Raw genomic sequence first — 21,956 nt, 5'->3', positions numbered from 1 at the left:
CTCATTTTATCCAATAATTGTAACAAGAAACTAAATAGGGCATATAAACTTGTGGTCCATTGTGTGCAGAGCTGTTCGGCTGGACTCTCCCAGCAAGTTCTATTCCTCCATAGTGACACATCCTGTATAACCAAAAACATCATTGAGATCCGTTGAGTAATATGTCCACTGAATGTCCACAATAATACAACAGACCAAATCCCTCGGTGAATAAGATCTGCCCTCTTAACTGTCAAAGTCTATTAGACACTCTTCCCAGCGCAGAAACCAGCTGACGGGAACCCAACACCATCCCGCCTGCCACCATTAGCATTATAAAATGAGCAATCAGCTAGAATGAAGCTCAAGGGAGTCCAGAGCTCTCCAGATACATATCTGATTCAAACAGATGGGAGGCACTGGAGGTGTAAGCAGGCGGATAAAGACCTGATGGGTGACTAGGGTTCAACTGATGTTTTACATCCCCAGATCTCCCAGATACATGGATGCTGCCAAAATGGTGGCTTGACTTCTTCCTAAAATGAAAATGACAATATGGAATTATTTCACATAACATATAAACCATTTCTTGGCTAAATAGTTCATATCATCAGTAAGTAGAAACTCACAAAACCTGTCATCTGCATGCATTTCTGGGTCATATTTTACCCCAATATCAAAAGAAAGTATAAGGCATTATAGGTTGCATAAAGAAAATAGGACCTTTATTTTTCTGTGGTGTGTTATTTTAAAGAAAATACAAATTACTATACATAAAGTCATTCTCATATTGTAATGCAATATAATAATGATACATCTTTTAAGTAATATGTATTTATACATGAGAGCAGTATTTGTTGTACTGCCTTTAATTTGTAATATAGTTCTGTATAACAATAATGAAAATCAAAAGAAAGAAAATCATTTAATAAGAATTACGAAAACATTATAATTCAAAATTAACAATATGTTGAAGTAGAGACAATTTAGGGTTAAATGTGATTTGAAAATATTACAAAAAATCTTGTAATGGTTATGTTTTCCTTATGCAAACTATAATTTCTTATTTCTTTTCATTTTGAAAAGAAGTGCAGCATGCAAGAAATATAAGTAGCACTACACTCATTTACATTTATTTTATATTTAAATATGTTTTTACTTAACGTCAAAGAGACTGCATTGTGTTGTGTTAGCAATATTACAAGAATTTCAGACAGACATTAGATTAAGAAAAAAAAATGAACAACATCATTCTTATGTAATTGAATCTTGCTATATTATAACTTATTTAGCTGAATTAGGTTGCAAAATATGTGTAACCCTTTCTCATGTTTTAAAGGAGGGACAGTGACATGAAAAACAGAGAATGACACAAGAGCCGTCGAACTGTCCACAGGCCGGACAGCTTTTTCTAAGAACTCATCACAGAGGAACAAAACAGTGCTTTTCCAATCATCACATATTTCTGTTCAAAACTGCTGACATCAGCCACTGTTTACAATGCAAAGAAAGAATTTCCTGTGTAAGCATTTTGCCTGCGATCATCACACTTTTGTTGACCTGACAATGGAAATATTCAATAACAGAGCAACGGCCAAATCTCCAGCAGGGCTTAAACGTATCCAGCCCAAACCCGACTATTGATAACAGTGTGATTATGGCATTGTGCGAGGCATCCGTACGGCTCAGATCATATCTGATCATAAACGCTGTGTGGACTCTTTGATGACCATGGGATCAGTAGTGCTCCTGTTAATCAGAATAACATGCACGGGACAGCTGAGGTTGCCATTTTTTGATTGTGACACACAGAGGGGACTGTATCCCAAATATGGTGGTGGTACTATAGTAGAGTAGCTTTGCTGACCCTTTGATTGATATTAATCATCATTTAGCTCTTTTCAAAAACTCTTATTTAATTTTCATTAAATTATTTTATGTTAATGACATTTAGTTGGAGTGAATTATTCAGTAGTTAAAGTGCTTTTATTATTACTTTATGCAGTAACACTTTAGAACACTGTTCCATTATTAATGAATAACTACACAAGAACACATGAGTAATGCAATATTATCACTCTAGTAACTACTAGTAACTAACAAGCAACTCTGATTAATGAATTAGTAAGTAATAGTGCTTAGTCGAATGTGGTAGTTCACTATTAGTTAATCAGTAACTATTATTATTTCATACCTCCCCAATAACTACTAAGAACTACTGTATACAGGTTGTTAATTAATATGAATAATACATAATGTATAATTCTTTCTAAAATGAAGATCGTGATAACTCTCTAGTAATGACGGAAGTCATTGTAACCTTTTAAGGTTTTTGTAAGGTCCTGGTTAGTAATTAATTTAGCTAGATTTGGTAACACTTAAATCATTACTAGTGGGTTACCGTGATCTTCACTTTAGAATACTGATCCAAATAATTAGTAGTTTCTTCAGAAGGATGTAGTAACACTTGAGTCATTACTATCCAAAACCTTACATATATCTCAAAAGCTCACAATGACATCAGTCAATATTAGGAAGTTATGATGATTTTCACTTTAGAATACTGATCCAAGTAATTAGTACTTAATTTAGAAGGATTTGGTAATACTTGAGTCATTAGTGGGTTACCACGGTCTTCATTTTAGAATTAATTATTCATTATGCATAATTCACATTAATTATGAACCTGTATAAAGTAGCTCTTAGGAGTTCTCAGGATATATGAAAAAAATTGTAGTTATTGGTTAGCTAATAGTGAACTACCAGTTTCAGCTTAGCGCTATTACTTAATAAATCGTTAATCAGAATTTATTGTTAGTTAATAATAGTTACTACAATGTTAATAGTGCATTAGTCATTTGTTCCTGTGTAATTATTCATTAACGACGGAACAGTATTCTAAAGTGTTACCCTTTATGCAGTTTGATATTTCCCAGTTCAACTTTAGTCTTTTAAAAACATTGGTCACAGTGTATTTTAAGATCCAGTTCTCACTATTAACAAACCATTTAATAAACTTCTAATTCACTGCTTATTAATAGTCAGCAAGGTCATTGTTAAGTTTAGGTATTGGGGATTATGGATGTAGAATATGGTCAGCAGAATATGTGCTATATTATACTAATAAACAGCCAAAATGTTAATAATATGCATGCTAATAAGCAACTTAATAGTGAGAATTGGTCCCTATTCTAAACTGTGGCCGAAACTTTTAGGGTCAAATATGAAATTTAAATATTAACTACAGTAGACTTTTACCTAGTGTTCATGAGTGACCTTTGTAAATCTTGGCAGCACAATGTTGAGTGGTTGCTGAGTTGTTCTTGTTGATCTCTTGGACGTTGAATGTCTCTAAATGCTGCAATACACTACAGAACTTTTAGAATCACAACAGATTTTAAAACACTAGGCATCATAAACTTGCCGATTTTGTAAAGCATTACATGGGAAAAATTGGGCATCATACACTAAAGCAGGATCACACACTACCAGACTTCTAAACATAACTCACACAGAAACATGTGCATTGTTGCTAGAAGACGTATGACAAATGAAAACGATGTACATACAGCCATATCACCCTGCAGCCCAAGACCGGTTGCCCACTGAAGCTAAGCAGGGTTGAGCTGGTCAGTACCCGGATGGGAGACCTCCTGGGAAAACTAGGTAGCTGTTGGAAGAGGTGTTAGTGAGACCAGCAGGGGGTGCTCACCCTGTGGTCTGTGTGGGTCCTAATACCCCAGTATTATGATGGGGACACTATACTGTAAAAAAAAAAAAAAAGCACCGTCTTTCGGATGAGACGTTAAACCAAGGTCCTGACTCTCTGTGGTCATTAAAAATCCCATGGCACTTAAAGAGTGTGGGTGTAACCCTGGTGTCCTGGCCATATTCCCTCCAGTGGCCCTTGTCGATCATGGCCTCCTAATAATCCCCATCCACTTGATTGGCTCTATGACTCTCTCTCCTCTCCACCTGTAGCTGGTGTGTGGTGAGTGCACTGGAGCCGTTGTCCTGTGGCTGCCGTTGCATCAAGTGGATGCTGGAGTGAATGACTTTTTCACTTGTGAAAACAATGATTTAAAGGGATAGTTCACCCAAAAATGAAAATTTGATGTTTATCTGCTTACCCCCAGGGCATCCAAGATGTAGGTGACTTTGTTTCTTCAGTAGAACACAAACGAAGATTTTTAACTCAAACTGTTGTCAGTCATATAACTGCAGTCAATGGGCTCCACGGCTTTGAGAGAGAAAAAAAAAACATACACAGACAAAACCAAATTAAACCCTGTGGCTCGTGATGATACATTGAGGTCTAAAGACATGAAACGATCGGTCTGTGCAAGAAACTGAACAGTATTTTTATCATTTTTTACCTCTGATCCACCACACGGTCCAACTGTCCTGAGCGCGTGCACAACATCCGGAGCGTGACACGTCTTCTTCTTCTTCTTGCTTTATGGCGGATCGCAGACTTATAAGTGCATTACCGCCACCTATCTCTCAAATGGAACATTGACACTCCCAATTGAGATTGTAGACAGAGTGTCAATGGTCCATTTGAGAGATAGAGTTTAATTTGGTTTTGTCTGTGTATGTTTTTTTTTTTCTCTCTCTCTCAAATCCGTGAGCCCCATTGACTGCAATTATATGACTGACAGACTGCAACAGTTTGAGTTAAAAATTGAAATGTCTTAATGATGGATTTGTTTCTTACAACACAGATTTTGGCTTGACAAGACATTAACTGATGGACTGGAGTGACGTGGTTTACTTGTGCTATTTTTATAGGTTGTTACCCCAACTCTATATTATGATGAGATCTTATTCACATCTGTGCCACAAATGTTTAATCTAGGAAATATAAAAAGTATAAGAAGGATTAATATTCTTATAATTATGAAATATGATTTTATTTATGGAAATTGAATTGATTTATTAATACATCAGATAAATTAGGAAACTTTTGCCATAAATTACATCTCAGACTAAACTCAAAATATGATGTTAAAGGGATAGTCCACCCAAAAAATGGACATTTGTGTCTGTACAATGTAATTCAATGGGGTCCAAAACAGTTTTGGACAGTTTTCAAATTATCTTCTTTATCGGAACTGCCCTATTAACCTTGAACGATTTGTTAAAGATATTTCAAACATAGTCTAAATATGTTTTCATTCTCCAGCTCCTTCAAGATCTATGGTGTGTGTTTATAGCTGTGTGTCAAAGAGCAGTGAACTGAATAAAACAGTGCTTATCTGACTAATCTCTGCGAATACGACAGCTATGGAGAGCAGCTCTCCTTGACACTGAATCAAACCCCAGAAATGTATGCGGAAATATAGGCAAATGTGCTGTTTTCCATAGACAGCAGTCATTTGTAAATGCCAGTGCATCTGTGGCCTAATAAAGTGTGATATGAGCAGCGTTGCGATGCAGAGAGAGAGGATGTATTGCGGTGATGAATGGCCTCATGCCTCTTTGTGTCTGTATTCCTGTAATTAGCTGCCTTCATCCAAGTGTCATTGCTATGAGGTCATTTAGGTGCTCTCATAGCTGGTCGGATTCAGTGTAGTTATGCTATTTGGTCCGTCAAAGTAAAACAAGTCATGTGTGTTTACATTTCAATAAGTTATTAACACTTCATTTACACTGCTTAAGAAGCAGCATTGCAAATTTAAAATGTTACCATTACCATAACCAGGCGTGATGCAGATATTTTCAGAACATTTGTCCTCACATGAAAGCAAAAATGCAGAATGATGGGACAGAAGTACAGTAAAAGGTTTGTTATTAAATTATATTTGATGTTATAAATATTGGTATGCAAAATGAAACTTTGGATCAATGAAATTTTGCTGTAGGCAGAGCTACTTACTACTTTAATTTGGTTTTAATTTCATTTTTATGTTTTATGTTTTGTTGTTGTTTAAACATAATGTTTTTTATTAATTTTATTTCAGTTTTAGTTTTAGTTGTTTTAATAAATAAATTATTTAATGAGTAAGTTAATCTAATAACAATGGTTTTAGTATTTTAGTATGTTTTGACGTATACAGTATTTTAGTAAGTTAAACTAAATGGAAATGAGAAATGTTGCTTTGAGAAACTAGCTGAAATAATAAAGTTCTTTTGTATTTAATTTTATATTATTTAATTTAACATTTAGTTTATTTAACAATATTAAGTAATAGCCCTGATCTGAATCAGTAAAATAGCCAACATACAGCTTTTCAGTCACTTTTTATTAGGTTGTTGTATTAATATTCCATTTCAAGAAAAAAATGTTTAAGACAGTACAACCTATTTTTAAAATTTTTAATCTTGAATTGTTTATTTTTCATACCCCACTGGCAAGTTTTTTTTGTGTTTTTTTTTCCTCCCTCTAATTTTAATTGAATACTTTTACTGGAAAACAAAGCACAAATAATTATGAAATACTTAGCCCTGCTTAAGCTAAAGATGACAACTATAACTATAAAGTTTTAATAGTAGTTCTTTCTAATTCTTTGAGGATAAGGTAAACACCACAACTGTAACGATAACAATATCACTTTTAGAATCTTCCTTTATTTTTTCAGGTAATGAATGATAAAACATTGACAGTCAATCAGAATCCACTCAGATTTAAAGAGTTTGAGCATTTAAAACAGCAGGAGCTTAGAATAAACAGAACATTATTGTGCGTTGGTGTGGATGCTAATATAGTTATTGTTCTTTGTGTGAATGGGCCTTAAATATTTCTTTGGCGTGGAAAATAACTATTCTGCGATGCTTTCTGCAACACTTTTCACATCAAGAAGGTCAAAGTGCTGCACGGCACTTGCGTTGAGAGGAGCCTCGTGAATCATGTAAAGCGTTTATATTAAGAGCTCCTGTGTGCATTCATATGTGAGCGGTGTGGACAGCTGAAATGGACATGAATCTGTCAGAACTCTTCTCTCCGGTGTGCGTCTATATCCACACACATCAGCGTCATAATCACCTCAGGTCAGTGCCTCTCCAGCACAGGCCACATTAGAATCACAAAACACCAAACAATCGCAGCACACGAGGTGACATGAAGCCTGGGAGGGGCAAATTGCGCCGGGGCAGATCTGTCAATGAAATGATGATGTTTGAGCGCTTCTTGACAGGCATGACATGGAGGAGGAAAAGATTTAAGCAGTGAGATGTTGATACACGTGCTCTATTGCCCATTTGATGGGATAGATAGACAGACAGACAGACAGTCAGGTAGGTAGGTAGGTAGATAGATAGATAGATAGATAGATAGATAGATAGATAGATAGATAGATAGATAGATAGATAGATAGACAGACAGACAGACAGACAGACAGACAGACAGAAGATAGATAGATAGATAGATAGATAGATAGACAGACAGACAGACAGACAGACAGACAGACAGAAGATAGATAGATAGATAGATAGATAGATAGATAGATAGATAGATAGATAGAAGATAGATAGACAGACAGACAGACAGACAGACAGTGAGGTAGGTAGGTAGGTAGGTAGGTAGATAGATAGATAGATAGATAGATAGATAGATAGATAGACAGACAGACAGACAGACAGACAGACAGACAGACAGAAGATAGATAGATAGATAGATAGATAGATAGATAGACAGACAGACAGACAGACAGAAGATAGATAGATAGATAGATAGAAGATAGATAGATAGATAGATAGATAGACAGACGATAGATAGATAGACAGACAGACAGAAGATAGATAGATAGATAGATAGATAGATAGATAGATAGATAGATAGATAGAAGATAGATAGACAGACAGACAGACAGTCAGGTAGGTAGGTAGGTAGGTAGATAGATAGATAGATAGATAGATAGATAGATAGATAGACAGACAGACAGACAGACAGACAGACAGACAGACAGAAGATAGATAGATAGATAGATAGATAGACAGACAGACAGAAGATAGATAGATAGATAGATAGATAGATAGATAGATAGACAGACGATAGATAGACAGACAGACAGACAGACAGAAGATAGATAGATAGATAGATAGATAGATAGATAGATAGATAGATAGATAGAAGATAGATAGACAGACAGACAGACAGACAGACAGAAGATAGATAGATAGATAGATAGACAGACAGAAGATAGATAGATAGATAGATAGATAGATAGATGACAGACAGACAGACAGACAGACAGACAGATAGATAGATAGATAGATAGATAGATAGATAGATAGATAGATAGATAGACAGAAGATAGATAGATAGGTAGATAGATAGATAGATAGAAAGACACAGAGAGAGAGAGAGAGAGAGAGAGAGATTATTCTATGCATTTTATGTGCACCCCAGTTCCACTTTAATTTCTTTCTTTTTTTTACTTTTTATTTTTGCATCAAATTTTCACAACCAAGTGTTTTTGTTTGTTTGTTTGAAAGGATCCATTAAATATTTTTTGAACAATGTTTCACAGCAGCATAACATACTGAATGGACTGTACGTCTGTCACTCACAGACTTGTTCACATCAAATTAAATATGCTGTCTACGGTCTTTTGTTACATTTTTGCCTTAGTCTGGGGTCAAGGATAAAGACAATGTGTCTCTATGCTTCCTCCAGACATATCTCAGAATTATGACCACATATCTCCTGATAATAAAATTTGGCAGGCAATTTTAACGCGACATCCCAACTCGTGAAAATGCATATTTTGTGTTGCCTTAGTCAACAGCACCCATTGTTTTAGGCCATGAGCATTCTACAATACAAAAACCACGATTTTTACCAGATATGTTCAAGAAAACCTCCAAAAATTATGCATGTTTTATCATTAAGAACTAATTCTCATATCAGCATGCCCAGGAGGGACAGTCCAGGTCTTCAAGTCTCTATGACAAAAGGTGCTTGTAGTTTTCAGGGTGTACCTGGCATTGACAGTAATATATGTGCGGATGATCCTGGCTGCAGGGGCTGATGGGACTCCTGCCTGTCTGAATAAATATCAAGCCTTGTCATTGCGGCCTCATATCATACGCAGCACACCTGATCTCCTCGACTTCACAGAGACGATATTTGCCTCTATACATGTTAATAAAGCATTTTAAAGTGCCTGTGGCTACCGCTGCCCCGGCATGTGTGCGGCAAGTCAATGTTTGAGAAATCCTTACGTTTTTATACTGGTTCACACTAAGCTGGTGTGACTGCCTTTCAGTTTCACTTAGCTACCGTATGAATCTCGAATTTCTCCCCAAAAAAAGTTATTATGATCATGAGGATTTCAAGTCAAAATTTCCATATGTTCTATTTTACATCTCCCTTTGCTTTTCCAATAGATGTTTCTAGTCTTATTGTATATTGTTCATCAATACATGTTAAAACTCTTGACAACATGTCAACAAACATTGTTTTTCATTGATTTGCAATAAATGAAAAAAAAAAATGGATGAGACAGTTTGAGTACGTCATTTGCATTTGCCAGTAAGTTTGCTACCTTTCACACAGGAAAGTCGTCCACATCCATACTTGTTTTGGTCTATATTTGCATGCAACAGCAACATGCCAGGATTCACCGTGTCCAAAAATAAAAAATAAATAAATAAAACTTGACGTAAACTAATTGGTATTAATTTAGGTTGTGATTGTTGACAATAAAATTTAGTTTGCTTTTTGTTTATTACTGCGATAAAACTTGCCATAAAAATACCTTTCATTTAGCTTTTTGAGGTGATGTGTTCGCCAATCTACATTCCCATGATTTTCTGAGATGCGCAGATAAAACATCAATTACACAGCTAATTGCCATTTTATTTTATTATTTAAATTAAATTGTATTAACACTTAAAATATAATGTTGTGGTCAGTAAGCAAAAAAAAACAAAAAAACAATTCAATTGAAATGCAAAATTGTTTAATGACTAAAACTACAGTAGTTTAATTTATTCTGACTAAATTCACTTAAGCAGTCATGATTACAATTTTGCTTTTAAGTAAAAATTTACAAGCAGAAGTACTTGAAGGACCTATTTTGTACAGCATCAAAAAATTAACAAAATTGTTTTGGTGAGTAAATAAAACACAATAATCTGAGCTCATGGACCAACAATTATTATGGACTGTACTTATTTTTTCTTAGTTGCACATGCCATTGGCTGGTGCACCCAAAAAAAAAAAAAAGAAAAAAGAAAAAAAAAAGAATAAATAAATAAATACATGCATACATACATACATACGCATATATATGTATATATATATATATATATTAGGGGTGTACCGAACTGTTTCGGTACGGGTCTTTCGGTTCAGTACGCCTTTTCAGTAGACTGTTAGTCTTAATTATTTCATGTATGCTTAAATTAATGTTCACATGACACTCATGTTCCAGGTCTGTTTTGCTGTGGGAGCGTGCGGTTTCGAGTTTGCTCGGGACGTGCGCTCCTCTGTCCGTATGCGTTGTGTTTTGTCCGGCACACGGTTCGGGTTCGGCCGCGTGCTTTCTCTTGTTTTGCCTTGTTCTGTTTGGCGCGCAGCTTGTTTTTCATCGGCTGCGTGCTTTCATGTTGTCATGTTTTGTGTGAACACGCGGCTTATGAGTATTCTCATTAGCTGCGTGTTCGCGTCCTGTTTAGCACATGGCTGATGATTTGTATTGCTGGCTATGTGCTTATGTTTTTGTTTTGTGTGAGCACATGGCTTTTGTCTTAGTTTTCTGTCTGCCATGTGCTCTCATGTCTATTTGTCTTGAGCCCACCCACCTTGTTACCTGATTATTGGTTAATTTGCCCCACCTGTGTTACCTCGTCACCCTCCTCATTTGCTCCCTTTATAATCTCCTTGTGTTTGCAGTCCCGTGTAAGTTCATCATTGAATGTTGTCCGGCCTTGTCCCCCTATGGGGTAGTTTTTGTTTGTTTTTTGTTTATAATTTTGTGCTAATAAAGCCCTTTTCTTCCTGTGAGTCCTCGCTCTCATCCCTTCACCCGCACCTGACAGAACGAACTCGCCAGGATGAGGACTCAGCGGAGGAAGGGCTTGCGCCGCCCACCAGCCTCCACTCTCTCCAGCCCCCTCTACCAGCGCATTCTCCAGTTTAAGGCCCTGAGCTCCCTCCATCAGCAGGGCACTGACGTGAGGAGATTTGCACTAGAATTCAGCGACGCAACAGAGGGGCTGGGGTTTAATGATGCTGCCCTCAAGGACCTCTTTAATAGTGCCCTTGATGAGCCCCTCAACTGGTGGAGGATGAGGGGGCTGGACCACCTGACGTTTGGGGAATTTGTTGAGTTCCTGACACGTTCCCAAGCTAACTAAGACTTTTTTTTTTTTTTTTTTTTACCCAAGATGGCGGCGCGAGTACATCGCGAGGCTCTGGGTCTCTCCAGATTTTGCAATTTTGCGGTATTTTTCTTACTCATCTCGGGCCTGTTCGTGCAGAACAGTTGTGCCTTTACATCGTACACCGTTGTGAGCTTTTGGATATCGGTTTGCAATTTCCGACACTTTTATGGACAATCTTGACTCCTTCCTGAGATCGCTAGGACACCCGAGGCTATGCACCCTACCCGGCCGGGCGGAAGTGCTCGCAGGCGGCGTCGAGATCGTAAACAAAGGCGGGGGAAGCGCGGAGGACTAAGAGCTAAGCTAAGGCTAACACCACACCGGCTCTCTTTACCCAGCATTTTCCTTGCCAATGTACGGTCGCTAGTGAACAAAATGGAGGAGATTCGACTCAGCATCACACACAGCAAGAAACTTTTGAACTGTAACGTCCTAATCTTCACGGAAACCTGGTTAAACAGCGGAATACCGGACACCGCTATTGAGCTAGCGGGACGCCACACACTCGGGCGGATAGAACATTAGATGGCTCCGGTAAGACCAGAGGTGGTGGATTGTGCATTTACATTAACAAAGCTTGGTGCACAAACTCTGCTATTGTTGGGAGTCATTGTTCAGCTAACCTTGAGTTTCTCATGGTTAAATGTAGACCGTTTATCTACCGCGGAGTTCACTTCCACCATTATAACTGCAGCCTATATTCCCCGGATGCTGATGCCAAGCTTGCTATGAAAGAACTTCACGCAGCCATCAGTAAACAACAGACTGATCACCCGAAGCGGCTTTTATTGTTGCAGGTGACTTTAATCACTCAAACTTAAAGTCAGTGCTACCCAAGTTTCACCAGCATGTTTCCTGTCACACCAGAGGAAACAAAACCTTAGACCATGTTTACACAAACATGGCTGGAGCTTACGTTGCGACACCCCTCCCCACCTGGGACAGTCAGATCACCTTTCTTTGTTCCTCACCCCAAATATGCACCCCTCATCAACCGTGTGAAGCCATCAGTGAAGACCATCAAAGTGTGGCCTGCGGGGCAGATTCCACACTCCAGGAAAGGTTTCTACACACAGACTGGAGTATGTTTGCTTCTCAAGCCACCAGTGGCGCTCACACAGACATTGACTCTTACACCTCCTCTGTATTGGATCATATCAATATCACCATTGACAGTGTTACAACCCAGAAACAGATCACCACATATCCAAATCAGAAGCCTTGGATGAACAAGGAAGTGCGACTCCTGTTGAAGTCACGCAACACTGCCTTCAGATCAGGAGATGCACAAGCCTACAGCACATCCAGAGCAAACCTGAAGAGGGGCATCAAAAGGCCAAGCACTGCTACAAGCTAAAGATAGAGGGACACTTTTCCAACTCTGACCCTCGGCGCATGTGGCAGGGCATTCAGGCCATCAGTGACTACAAACCCACCCACTCCACCCCGCAGCCACTGATGTCAACTTCCTGAACGAGCTAAATTACTTTTATGCTCGCTTTGAAAGAGACAACAGAGAAACTGCCACCAAGCTCAATCCCTCAGATGACCACCCACCAATCATACTCTCCTCCACAGATGTCTGCAAGGAACTGAACCGGATCAGCGCGCACAAGGCTGCTGGACCAGACAACATCCCTGGTCGTGTTCTCAGGGCATGTGCGGAGCAGCTCGCTGGGGTTTTACAGACATTTTCAACCTGTCTCTTGCCCAAGCAGCCGTACCAACATGCTTTAAATGCACTTCCATTGTGCCAGTGCCAAAACACTCTAGTCCGAGGTGCCCTAATGACTACCGCCCTGTAGCACTCACACCCATCGTCATGAAGTGCTTTGAGCGGCTGGTCCTGGAACACCTAAAAGACTCTCTACCATCCACATTGGACTCACACCAGTTTGCCTACCGTAGCAATAGGAGCACAGAGGACGCAGTTTCCATGGCACTGCACTCTGTGCTCACTCACCTGGACAATAAGAACACTTATGCACGTATGCTGTTTGTTGACTTCAGCTCAGCATTCAACACTGTCATCCCAACCAAGTTAATAGCCAAACTTGGAGACCTGGGCATCAATACCTCAATGTGTAACTGGATTTTGGACTTCCTGACCAACAGACCCCAGAATGTTCGATCAGGATTCACCTGCTCCACATCCATCACACTTAACACTGGTGTACCACAGGGCTGTGTGCTAAGCCCGTTTCTCTACTCCCTCTTCACCTCCGACTGCAAGCCTGTGTATGGATCTAATTCCATCGTCAAGTTTGCAGACGACACCACGGTGATTGGCCTCATCAGTAACAACGATGAGACTGCCTATAGGGAGGAGATCCAGCACCTGGCCACATGGTGCACTGAAAATAACCTGCTCCTCAACACCACCAAAACGAAGGAGCTCATCGTGGACTTCAGGAAGGAGTCAAGAGGCACACGACACCATCCACATCAATGGAATGGCTGTTGAGCGTGTCTCCAGTTTCAAGTTCCTGGGGATCCACATCTCGGCGGACATGTTGTGGAAAACCAACACCTCCAGCCTGGTCAAGAAGGCTCACCAGCGCCTCTTCTTTCTGAGGACACTGAGGAAGAATCAGCTCTCCTCAGCTATCCTGGTGAACTTCTATCGCTGCGCAATAGAAAGCATCCTGACCAACTGTGTCACAGTATGGTATGGGAGCTGCTCTGTTGCGGAGCGCAAGGCACTGCAACGGGTGGTGAAAACTGCCCAGCGCATCACAGGGACTCCACTACCTGCCATCGAACACATCCAGAGGAAACGCTGTCTGCATCGAGCTCGCAGCATCCTTAAGGACTCCTCTCACCCAGCCCACAGACTGTTTTCTCTCCTGCCCTCCGGCAGGCGTTTCAGGTGCCTCCGGACCAGGACCAGCAGACTAAAGAACAGTTTCTTCCCCAGAGCTGTCTCTTTACTGAACTCTACCCCGTTGATCCACTTCCTCATATATTATTAACTCTTCTCTCCTACCTCACATCTGCCTTATTTGCACTACTGAATGTAAATTTTATTACAGTAACAACTGTTTACTTTTGTATCTTGCACTACCATACCTAAATTGGACTATGCTCATTTGCACTGCCGACTGTTGTTACATTATCAATGCTTACATTAATATTTTGTACAGTTAATCACTTCCACTGCACTTTTACACCTTGTTTATAGTAACAGTCATCTGTATATATATTATATTGATAGTACATATCACCTGTAAATTCTGCCTATAGTAATAGCCATCTGTATATTTATTCACTATACACATTCACCTGTAAATTCTGTATATTTATTCACTATACATATTCACCTGTAAATTCTGTACATTTATTCACTATACATATTCACTTGTAATTTCTGTATATTTATTCACTATACATATTCACCTGTAAATTATGTTTATATTAATAACCATCTTTCTATATATATTTATACATATACTCAGTACATATCCTTGTCCTGCACTTATTCAACCATTGTATATACTGCACTTGCTACTATTGCACTTCTGGTTAGACCTAAACTGCATTTCGTTGCCCTGTACCTGTACTTGTGTAATGACAATAAAGTTGAATCTAATCTAATCTAAGGAGGCTGGTGTGCCTCAGGTGGTGGTTGATGAAGCTACTGTGCCCCCAGTGGTGGCCGATGATGCTGCAGCGTCCCGCTCTCGGAGACGGAGGAGGAGAAAGAAGGCTTCTTCCACCCTTCAAGGCCTGGAGGCTGTTCCAGAGCCCTCTGCTGACCAGGAGGCCGTCCCAGAGCCGCCCAAGCTCCTTGCCCTGCCGGCTCCGCCCATGCTCCTTGCCTTGATGCCAGCGCCGCCCAAGCTCCTTGCTCTGCCGGCTCCACCCAGGTTCCTTGCCCTGCCGGCTCCGCCCAAGCTCAAGGTCCTTGCCCTGCCGGCTCCGCCCAAGCTCAAGGTCCTTGCCCTGCCGGCTCCGCCCAAGCTCAAGGTCCTTGCCCTGCCGGCTCCGCCCAAGCTCAAGGTCCTTGCCCTGCTGGCTCCACCCAAGCTCAAGGTCCTTGCCCTGCTAGCTCCACTCAAGCTCCTTGCCCTGCAGGCTCCGCCCAAGCTCAAGCTCCTTGCCCTGCAGGCTCCGCCCAAGCTCAAGCTCCTTGCTCTGATGGCTCCGCCCAAGCTCAAGCTCCTTGCTCTGATGGCTCCTTGCTCTGATGGCTTCCTGTCCTGCCAGGGCCGCCCTTGCTGCTTGCCAAGCTGTTGGCCCCACCCTGGTCTCCTGCCGGGACCCCTGATGCGCTAGAGCCTGCCTGGTCTGTCCCTCTGGCACCGCCCTGGCCATCTGCCAGGACTCCAGAACTGCTGGAGCCTCCCTGGCTCAACCCTCCCATCCCACCCTGGACCATCCTAAAGACTTCCTGGGCTTATTTACTGGCTCTGGCTTGGCTTCCCTCCCTCCCTCCCACCCTTCCTTGTCTCTGTGTGTTGACCCCTGTCTGTCTTATGTTCTCATGTTTGTGCTAGTCTTGTGTTATGTTCCTGTCTTGTTTTTGGTGTCCTCATTAGGACATAATCTCCTTGTGTTTGCAGTCCCGTGCGAGTTCGTCATCGAATGTTGTGCGTGCGTGCCTGGTGTCCTGCCCAGCCTTGTCCAGCCTTGTCTGTCTGTTTTCCCCTACGGGGTACTTTTTGTTTGTTTTTTGTTTATAATTTTGTGCTAATAAAGCCCTTTTCTTCCTGCGAGTCCTCGCTCATCCCTTCACCCGCACCTGACAATGACAGCCAGTGTGTAATTGAATATATTTTAACAAATAGCCTAGAAAGTTAATTTAAAAACTGCATTATGTGCAATTTACTTTTTTTTTTTTTAAAGTTTTGTGTTGATAATTTATTTATAAATAAATAGTAATTAAATTTAAGTTTGGGTTAAGTTGTTAGGCCTAATTGTAACCTTATAATGTAAACGGGCTCTCTATAGTTTTAAGCATAAGCTGAGGTAGATTTTTATCACTAAGAAAATTTGAACTATAACTGAATGTATTTAAAGAAAGAGCAACTTGTTCAGTAAACCACTGTTTATTTAAAAAAAAAAAAAAAAAGATTTAGTTTTTCCCCCTGCTGTACCATAATCATACTGAACCGTGATGTTAAAACCGAGGTACATACCGAACCTTCATATTTGTGTACCGTTACACCCCTAATATATATATATATATATATATATATATATATACCATATTGACCTGAATGTAAGACAATGTTTTTTTTCTTGGAAATACATCTGAAAAAATGCGGTCGTCTTATATTCAGGGTCTAGACTTTGACATGTCAATAACAATACACCCACAACAATAGGTGGTGCCAAACGCGCATAAAACGAGTGTTAGTAGTAGTAAAACTGGGATTCTCAAACTTCTACTGGCGTTTCTTCCACAACTGCAGCATCTTTACAGTCCCCCTCACCTCCATGCTCCGCGGTAAGCCCAAGCCTTCAGCACGGCCCCCATCCTTCGTCATCCTGACCCGAAAGTCCATTTGTGGTAAAAGTGGACGCGAGCCCATCCTCCCTCCAGCCATGATTGTCAGCCCTATTCAGTGGGACATCACTGAACGCATCCGTACCGCCACATGCACCAACCCAGCTCCACTGGGAGGCCCAGAAGGGAAGATTTATGTCCCAACATCACAACATCAATCCCTTGTGGGCTCAGTTCATGATTTACTGGACATCCAGGCAGCCAGCGAATCTTCTCACTCCTCCGAGCTCGGTACTGGTGGCCCAGTATGACCTGGGATGTCATCCGGTATGTCCGCAGCTGCTCAGTCTGTGCCATGTCCAAGACTCCTGGTCATCTCCCCGCCGGCAAGCTGGTCCCATTGCCCGTTCTGCAAAGGCCCTGGTCCCATCTCGGGGTAGACTTTGTCATCGATCTCCCCAGTTCAGATGGTAACACCTGTATACTCGTAGCCATAGATCGGTTCTCTAAAGCATGTAAGCTCATCACCCTGAAGGGCCTCCCGACGGCCTTAGAGATCGCAGAATGTCTCTTCCACCATGTCTTCTGAAACTTCAGCCTCCCAGAGGAGATTGTCTCGGACAGGGCTCCGCAGTTTATCTCCCACATCTGGAAGGCATTCTTCAAACTCCTGGGAGTCATGGTCAGCTTGTCATCCGGGTATCATCCTCAGACAAACGGCCAGACTGAGCAAAAGATACAAGAGCTCAGACGGTACCTCCGGTCATACTGCCAGGAAGATCAACACAGCTGGAGCCACTTCCTCCCGTGGACTGAGTATGCTCAGAACTCCCTGAAGCAGAACACCACCGGACTGACCCCATTCCAATGCATACTCAGTTTCCAGCCCCAGATCTTCAACTGGATGGAGGACCCGTCAGAGGTTCCAGATGTGGACTACTGGTTCCGAGCGAGCCAGAGGGTATAGGACTCAGCTCACGTTCACCTCCAGTGGGCAGTGCAGAGACATAAGGCCTGTGCAGATGGCCGTCGTTCCACCCCACCAGCCTTTCAACCCGGAGATAAGGTTTGGTTGTCCACCTGGGATCTGCGTCTCCGCCTGCCCTGCAGAAAGCTGAGTCCCCCCTACATCGGACCCTTCACAATACAGAGGCAGATCAACAAGGTTACCTACCTACTCGAGCACCCTGGACGGTATCGTATTCATCCCGCACTCCACGTCTCACTGCTAAAACCCTTCTCTCCTACTGCACCCGGACTTGCCTCCTCCTACCCTCCATCTACCAAGTCAAGGAAACATTGAATTCATGGCGACAGGGCGGCAGGCTAGAGTACCTCGTCGACTGGGAAGGATATGGGCCGGAGGAAATGTCCTGGGTGGCCCCTCACTGCTTGACGACTTCCATCAAGACCACCCTGAGTGCCCCGCACCCAGAGGCCATGGCCGGCCCCGTCGCCGCAATATGGTGTCAGGAGCCACCCCCGGAGGAAGGGGTAATGTCAGGGATCTTCAGTCACTGCTGTCATCACCGCATATATCCTTATATCCCTGCACATTCTGCACCTCCACAGAGTCCAGTCTACAGTTAGCACTGCTATTGTTACCTGAGTCCTTACCTGCTACTTACCTACAGTTCCTTACCATTTGACGTTCCAATGCTCCACCGCTCCTTTGGATAACCTGCAAGAGACAACCGTCAGTCACTATCAGCTAAGAGATTCTAATATCGTGACATCCATAGTATATTCACCTGGCATCCATCCACTCTCATTTGCTTGCCCCCTCCTATTAAATCTTGAAAGAACTGTGATTAAACCACATTATTTTAGAAAGCTGAGTTAAATTTCACTAGCCAAACCCAGGCCTGATTACTGCCAGACCTGTTGAATCAAGAAATCACTTTAATATAACCTGTCTGACAAAGTGAAGCATGTTTAAAGAGCAACACATCATTCCGATCTTAAGAAATTCATAAACAGATGAGAAACAAAATAGTTTACATGTATCAGTCTGGAAAGGGTTATAAAGCCATTTCTAAGGCTTTGGGACTCCAGAAAACCATGGTCAGAGCCATTATCCACAAATGGAGAAAACTTGGAACAGTGGTGAACCTTCCCAGGAGTGGCCGGCCTACCAAAATTACTCCAAGAGCACAAAGATGACTCATCCAGGAGGTCATAAAAAAACCCAGAACAACATCTAAAGAACTGCAGGCCTCGCTTGCCTCAATTAAGGTCAGTGTTCATGATTCAACAATAAGAAAGAGACTGGGCAAAAACAGCATCCATGGGAGAGTTCCAAGGCAAAAGCCATTGCTGACCAAAAAGAACACAAAGGCTCGTCTCACATTTGCCAAAAAAATATCTTGATTATCCCCAAGACTTTTGGGCAAATATTCTGTGGACTGATGCGACAAAAATTGAACTTTTTGGAAGGTGTGTGTCCCGTTACATCTGGCGTAAAACCAACACAGCATTTCATAAAAAGAATATCATACCAACAGTCAAACATGGTGGTGGTAGTGTGATGGTCTGAGGCTGCTTTGCAGCATCAGAACCTGGACGACTTGCCATAATTGATGGAACCATGAATTCTGCTCTCTATCAGAAAATCCTGAAGGGAAATGTCCGGCCATCAGTTTGTGACCTCAAGCTCAAGTGCACTTGAGTTATGCAGCAGGACAATGATTCCAAACACAGCAGCAAGTCCACCTCTGAATGTCTCAAGAAAAACAAAATTAAGGTTTTGGAGTGGCCAAATCAAAGTCTGGACTTAAATCCAGTTGAAATGCTGTGGCATGACCTTAAACAGTCCATTCATGCTCGAAAACCCTAGAATTAAAACAATTCTGCAAAGATGAGTGGGACAAAATTCCTCCACAACGCTGTAACAGACTCATTGAAAGGTATTGCAAACACTTGATTGCAGTTGTTGCTGCTAAGGGTGGCCCAACCAATTATTAGGTTTAGGGGGCAAGCACCTTTTCACACAGGGCCATGTGGGTTTGGATTTTGTTTTCCCTTCATAATAAAAAACTTAATTTAAAAACTGCATGTTGTGTTTACTTGTGTTATCTTTGATTAATATTTAAATTTGTTTGATGATCTGGCCAACACTTTTTCAAACCACTGTATATATATATATATATATATATATATATTGAAGCAGCAATTTTGTACAAACTCAAATAAAATGACTGATTTATTAAAAGAAAGAAAGAAAGCACATCTGCAAACCTACAAATCCATACAAATTTTATGGAAGCTGATTTGCTCCACTTAATAAAAATTTAAAAAGGTAACTGCAACTTTTTAGCTCAAAATTCTAACTTTTTTTTAATTGCATAATATAAACTTGCAATTCTGAGAAATAAAGTTGCAATTCTGAGAAATAAAGTCAGAATTGTTAGATAAAAAGTTGCAATTACCTTTTTAGATTTTTTTTTATTCAGTGGCGGAAACAGGCATCCATAGTATGTAAGCAATATGCCTAAACATACAAAATATAAAATATTGTTACAAAATGTCATGAGACATGACATTTTAATCCCTAAAACACACGTGCAAACACACACACACACACACATAAAGATCACACACACTCCTTCATCTGCTAAAGAATCATCTACTCCGATATACACAACATCTCTGTGGTGACTCAGCTGTTGGTTTTCCTCTAAGAGAAGGCAGGCCTTGAACATGAAGCGGTAGGTTTTCATTATCCCACACTGCTCTCTGTTTTATCCCAGAAAACCCAAACAACTAATAATGCTGTGGAAGGAAACGTGACGGCTCAGCGCACTAGAGCAGGACACTTCTCACAGTGAACTACTGTACTGAACAGATAACACAGTGTAGACTAATTAGTTCCTGTCTTTTGAGGTAAAGTGCAGTAAAGAATGTGAATGGGTTGTGAATGCTTGGCAAATAGTCAACCACTCTTGATTTTAATTCCGTCATCTGTCTGAATATAAACGGCTACAGCTTAAATGAACTGTCAAAATGAAGAGTGTTGCGATCAAAGTTGTAACACCGGGCCCATTGAAAAAAAAAAGTGCCTATGGCGACATTTAGCAAAATGACATTATGTTGCTTCTTGCTCTTTTCATGACACTTTCAAAGACAATGTTCAGTAAGTGGTGCTAAAAGCGCATTCAATTTTATCCAAAACAGATGAACACGAATCTGGCAATGTTTTATTACATTGGTGGTTATGCATTGCAGAAGTTTGGAAATGTGCCTTGAGTGGTGCTAAAAGTTTAAATCTCTAATCTGATTGAAAATAGCATACCACCCATACTAAACCATACTAAAAGTTTGGCTAATATACATATGTTTAGATGGATTCACATTCTTGCTTCCAAATACATTACATACATTTACTGCGATGAAAAACAAAAACAGTCACTCATTGTTCAATGCGAGTGCCGTATGCTGGAATATGACCAGCACACATGCGCAGGTGAGACATCAACAGCACACGTTGCTATTTGTGTTTAAACTAAACTCGTTTAAGCCTTGCCAGTTTTAAACATTCAAGAGCCAGAAGACATGAATGAGAACTCGCGCGCAGTGAGAAGATTTGTGTGCGCGCTCATTTGAAGCGTGCAAATCCATGTCTCAGAAAGTGCGCAAATATTCTCTTGGACAAATTCACTCAAAAAATTATGTCAAAATGCCTATCTTGGTAAGTCTCCTAGAAGACAAAGGGCCAGATTACTAAACAGGGCAAATTAGCCCAATTCCATCAAAGCGCAGATGGGAGGGGACAATTCTGTGGGTGATTTACTGACAATGCGCACATTGGGGGTGTTAAATAATGGCGCAAATGCCAGTAATTTAATTTGCACAAACGTTAGTAAATCACACTGCATGATTAATTTTAATACTTTCCTCCCATAAATTGTGCGTCTGAAATGGAAACTCCTACAAATGCATAAGGTCGGGCACAAAAATAACTGTGTCCACGCCTTTTCAGCGCTAATTGTTCACTGCGTGTCTTCAGTAAATCCTGAGAGTACTATTTTAACACCAAAAGACGGTTGCATAAGCTGCTAGTAAATATGGCCCATAGTCAGTTGAAAGTACAGTATCAGTGCACTGGATCCATGCATTCCCTTAAAGTGACAGCACTTTTTTAATGTTAATCAAACAGCAAAAACAAGGAAATCATTCACTGCTCTTGATTGAATAGCTT

The 21,956-nt window shown here is 40.8% G+C and overlaps 1 long non-coding RNA gene across 1 annotated transcript; it reads right to left on the bottom strand.

Annotated features, from left to right (window-relative positions):
* Positions 1-6: 6 nt before the first annotated feature.
* Positions 7-4,607, bottom strand: LOC131534388 (uncharacterized). The gene is made up of 3 exons (XR_009269343.1): positions 4,356-4,607; positions 3,238-4,219; positions 7-515 (listed from the first exon to the last, which is right to left on the bottom strand). It is a non-coding gene; the product is annotated as an uncharacterized LOC131534388 (long non-coding RNA).
* Positions 4,608-21,956: the final 17,349 nt, after the last annotated feature.

This window comes from Onychostoma macrolepis, chromosome 25 (genome assembly GCF_012432095.1).
Source record: "Onychostoma macrolepis isolate SWU-2019 chromosome 25, ASM1243209v1, whole genome shotgun sequence".
NCBI lineage: Eukaryota > Metazoa > Chordata > Actinopteri > Cypriniformes > Cyprinidae > Onychostoma > Onychostoma macrolepis.
Note: the sequence above shows the minus strand (reverse complement) of the source record. Positions and strands in the feature narration are given on the sequence as shown.